The sequence below is a fragment of the Dipodomys merriami genome, unplaced genomic scaffold, assembly GCF_024711535.1.
Source record: "Dipodomys merriami isolate MVZ:Mamm:240054 unplaced genomic scaffold, mDipMer1.0.p SCAF_18, whole genome shotgun sequence".
Lineage (NCBI taxonomy): Eukaryota > Metazoa > Chordata > Mammalia > Rodentia > Heteromyidae > Dipodomys > Dipodomys merriami.
In genome coordinates, this window is record NW_027203159.1 from 13,638,485 (window position 1) to 13,644,074 (window position 5,590).

Genomic DNA, 5,590 nt, shown 5'->3' on the forward strand with positions numbered 1-5,590 from the left:
GAACTATATTTCTGAATTCTGCCTATGATCAACAAGAAACTTTACTGGTTGTCCAAGAAATAAGCAAAAATTAATAATTGTTATTGCGATTTATTTTGAAGAAATATCATTCCTGCTTCGTCTTCCTCCTCCATTGAACCTGGTCTACAACCTTCTCACAAATTATGCTTGGACACTCTCACCACATTAAATTCATTGAACATTTGAAATGTTACCCTAGTCACTCTACTATTTTAAGGATAATGGTCCAGTTCTTCAAACCTTAATGTCTAACACAATATTCATGGGTATATATGTATCCAGGAAAATAAAAGGTATTATTCACGTGGTTATTTAGAAAGAAAAACTATAACGGGTTTACTACATGTTATTCTTTTGAACTTAGAACAACATAATTTTGATCTCCATTTCAGTTTGTGAAAGGATGCATAAAAGCAAGGCACAACAATTGATTATGTCACAAGAGGTATCCTACTAAAGGACATATCATAATGTAATGCATGAAAAAAGCTTGAAGGGATAGGTACAATTAAGAGGAATGTGCCATGGCCCTTTAAGTACATAAGCTCCAACAAACAAACTACTTATCCATTCTTAAGTGTGGACAAAACAAATGCCATAATGAAGTGACAATTACATTATGAAGTGATATCTAGTCAATATGTTCAGCGATCAGGAAATAAAATTAACACTTAAGAGACATGAATGTCATGGGACCTATGTTTCTTTGCAGAAAAGATCAGATAAGGTATTGTTAGTGAAATGAACCCTAAGATATGTATTCAAATATTTTTTCTTTCATTCGATTGTTTTTAACACATTTATAAGATTATTTCTTTGTTGCTTTGTATGTCCCTCCCCCACAGTATAACGCCTGCTTTCACTATATTTGATGTTGGTATGATTTGTGGAGGGGAGGGGAAAAGCAAATAGCTTCAATGGGGATACAGGTGGTCCCATTGCATCAATGAGATGTGCAAGTTGTTATGCCGAAGAATGAACTTTACCACTTTGGTGTGGGGGGGGCGGGCTAGAGAGGCAGATTGGGTGGGGGGTGGGGAAGGATGGAAAGGAATGGAAAGGGAAAACAAAGGAGAAGGCTACAATGCTTGATAAGAGATGTACTCATGCCCATGTAATTTTAATCCTCTGTACAGTATTTTCACAATAAAAAAAAAAGAGACATGCATGTCAATTACTGTATAAAAACTGAAATATTGAATTTTGATAGCAACATTGAAAAGAATACCATTAATTTAGGTAGCATTTCTTTGGTAATACTACTTTCACAAACATATATGCCTTGGAGAATTCTATTCAATAGGCACACCAGATCGAGCCCAGGTTAAGAGGCTTGGATAAGAGTGGCACCATCATGGTATCAATCCTCCTGACCAAGGAAAAAAATCTAAGAAATAAAATCCAGAACAACCTATTATAAAATATTACCAAAATTGAATAAAATGAAGAATTTAAGGAAGGCAAAAAATCACCCCAATATTGAATTGAAAAACATAGTAATGTGCCCTGATGCACTTTATCAATGTTGAAACAGACTAGGGAAAAATTGTAACATAATTTGTTTGTTCACACACACACAAACAATTATTGCCTCTACAAGTAGACAGATAACATAAATATATGATTAGACATACTAAACTGCTCACATCTGTATAATGATAAAGATAGGATTTGCAAAATATTAGCCAACAATAAGAGACAATCAGTAAATAATAGCATAGTCTCCTAAATTTTCACAATTATCTAATCAATTCACAAGATCTCTAGTACCATCCTCTTCTTAGAAGCCAGAATATTATGATTCCATAAGTAAGACATATTAGCAAAAAAAAGACATATTAGCAGGAGTCATACTTCGGTGGGGTCATATTAAGTGATTTAACAACTGTTGGAATTAAGGAAATATCATGATTACATTACTCTGTAGATGTCAAAGAGAAAATGCAAGATGTTCCACAAAGGGAGTGAATAACATCTTAAAGTCTCTTATGTGGGCAGAAATAATTGAGACACTTTTTCTAAAGTTAGTATACCAGTGAGTATTGGGCATTGTTGGCGAACATTACATTACTTTTCTGTCTATTTTTCCAGTTGTTTTGGTCATTGTCCTAAATCTCTGAGGTTGGTGCAGTCCCTGTATTCTTCAGCTGAAGGATAATCCTGTACCACTTGACCAACTTGGTCAATTCAAAATTGGCCATGAGGGATGCATAGAGACTCCTGCTGGGCTTCCTTGAAACCTGATCCTCAGATCTCAGCCTCCTGAGTTGTTAGTATTGCAAGTTTCTAAGCCACACGCATTAGCCTTTTTTTTTTTTTTCTGTTTTTCCTTGGTGCGTTGATAGATTTTTATGTTTGTGTTTTAGGACTTTCATCCACAATGGAGTTCTATGAGGTATCTATGATTTTTGTCAAGGATAAGACTCTATGGATTAGAATTTTGAGGGAATTCATTCTAGAAATGAATTTCAGAGAAAAAAACTTCAATTTATGAATCTGTATGGTGATCCTCATATGTTAAATGCCTGAGATACTAGGATTACCATCAAGATCACCTGAACCTTGCTCAGGTGAGGTTTCCAAACTCAAAAATCCCATGTCCTATTCATTTTCTTCTTCATGGAGGTTGAGAAACTCCCTAACCAAAAGGATAACAGATAATATTGATTGCATTTTGTATTGATCCTTAGAATTTGAAAGTACTATGAGTTTTAGTCCTCCCTATAATCTTCATGAATGAGAAAATTAGTTATAGGATGGAAAGATGAAGTTCCGATTCCCATTAGTCCTCGTCACTAAGCACATTCTTCACTATATAAATGACAAATTCATCATTCACATCATTGAAATACTTTTGACATGAATCAGATAATTGAATTCAAGTTTTCTAGTATGAATATTACCTTTCAGGGATAGTATACATGAAGCCCAGACGCAGCTACAGGCTAACATATCTGTACAATATAGTCTGAAGTAGAATAAGCTTGTGGTTTTAAGCATTTATCTGAAAAGAAAATAATTGAATATATCAATGAATCTAGAATGGGTTGTCCTGCTCATAAAAAAGTTGAGGGCCAATACTGACAAGCAACACAAATTTCATGATTACAAATGGAATCAATGCTTACAAGAAATTCCTAGGAAGTCCATTTTGCTGTTCATTGTTGTTGTATTTGCCATCTTACTATTTCAGTAAGAGAGACTTTTTGTGTGCGCATTCCATTAACTCAAAAGTACAATAGATTTTTGAGCCTAGATGGACAAGTTCATTATAGCAATTACAATCTTTTGAATAATTTTCTAAGTACTCTAATGGAGATGCAGTAACTTTTGCAGTTATATATCTTCTTTTGCTTTTCCTACCTTCATCATATTAAATGCATTTCATGTTTTATTCAGATATGTGTAATTTGAAATCCATGTATGTATAGCTGATTAAAAATAAACTGTAGATGCATTTCATTAATAGAGATCTTCAAGGATATATTTCACCAAATGTTTTGTTTTTGTCGGTATGGGGCTTGAATTCTGGGTTTGGGCACTGTCCCTGTTCTCTTCAACTCAAGGCAAGCATTGTATCACTTGATCTGTAGCACCACTTCTGGTTTTCTACTGGTTAATTGGAGGTCAGAATCTCACAGATATTCCTGTCCAACCTGTCTTTGAACCGTGATCCTCAGTTCTCAGAGTCCTTAGTAGGTAGGATTACAGGCATGCACCAACAGTGCCTGGCTTAATCAAATACTTTTACAAAAATGCTATTTCACTATTTATGAGATGAGTGAAACCTGAAATGATGGAATGGGCATAAACATTTTTATCCAAAATAATAGTGTATTTATTCCTTCCCAGGATTGAAATTGAGAATAAGAGAATGAGAAGAACATTCAGATAAGATAATTCTGATCTGACATATTTTGGGTGATGAAGTTTCTTATTTTTTCCTAGTGAAGCCACACCAAGCAGAGTGTTACTAGGTCAGAAAAAATTCCAAACTTCATTTGTAGTGAGCAAAATATATGGGTATGTAGAACAGAATGTTGGTTGTTCATTTATCCTATTTCTTTACTTTCAAATTTGAAAGATAATAGAATGTCATTGGACAACAGCATTTTCTTTACATGTTGCCAGATGATTTGATTGTGACCCAAACAAAACTTGGGATAGAATGTTCCAAAGATCTTGACAAAGGGAGAAATACATGCTTGTTTGAGGTGCTAGAGTGGCACTAACTTTATATATGGATTTAAAAAACACAAGAAGATTGACCAATGTAAGATGGATACAGGAGTTTGTGTTCAGTGCTTGAGCATAGTTTTTCTGTGGGATAGTCTTCTAAGAATTTGGCCCTAACACCTCTTTTGCCTTTTTATTTGATAATGGAGATAAGAGTCTCTGTGACTCTTAAGCCCTGGCTGGTGACAAAATATCTTACAGAGATCATAAACTCCTGCATTGATACAATTCCTTGCATGAAGGACAAGTGCTAGGCTCTATAAGAGTATTTAATCAAAGTTTAAAAACTTGCATGTGTTCGAAAATTTGGCCTCTGTTTACTAAAATATTGAATCCTCGTACATAATTGATCAATGTATACAAAGGATGACTGAAAGGATATTTGAATCATACAGAATCACAGGTCATCATGTGTGTCTTCTTCACAAAATATAAAAGCAGAACTATCTTTCCTACAGCACTGAATCTTACATTGAATAAATTAGGAGAAACTTAATTTTCTACCCACAGTTTTTTCCACTTTCAAATACTGTGAAGTTTTCCTTCAAACTAAGAGGAACAATTTTGTTATCAATACCCTGTATACAGAAAACGGACACATTGAATCTCTTTATAGTATCATTTTATTACCATGGCAAGAAAGTTAAAAGATTCACGCTGAATTCAATGTCAGATAATAATACAGTGGATGTCTTAACATATTAATTTAACGTTTAAGAATACAATTAATTTATATTTTGGGCATTAGGTAATAGTGAGTAAAGGAAACCACCTTTAGTGTTTGGGAAATTTGGCACACATAGTGTGACATAATTACCAACACAAAACATCTTTCCTATGCTCTTCTTGAAATAGAACTCTAGAAATACACAAGTTGGAATTCCACTGTCATATTTTCCAATACATGCTGCTGAGACTCCAAAAGAAATACAAAAATCTGTCCAAGACTTTTCAGCCCACACCACTGTCACGTCATTTGAATACATTTCCAAAAATTTACAAAACAGAAATTCATTATGAATAATAGAAGGTTTGTACTGCCAACATTTTCTAAGGAAACATTAGGTTTCTGTATTTCACCATAGGTATGGCAACCTGCACTATATGATCCTGTGATTTTTATTGTAGGGACATTGCATAACCTCTCAGGATCCATAGTATTCTAAAAAATTACCTCTGGAACAAGCAATATACTGGGAAATATATAGATCTTTACTGTTCTTACTGTATAACCTATACATTACCTTAGGAAACCCTCTTGGGAGAATGAAGACACAAAATGTGAGAGTATTACCGTGGAAAGTACCTTCTGAAATATTTCCAATTCTCATTA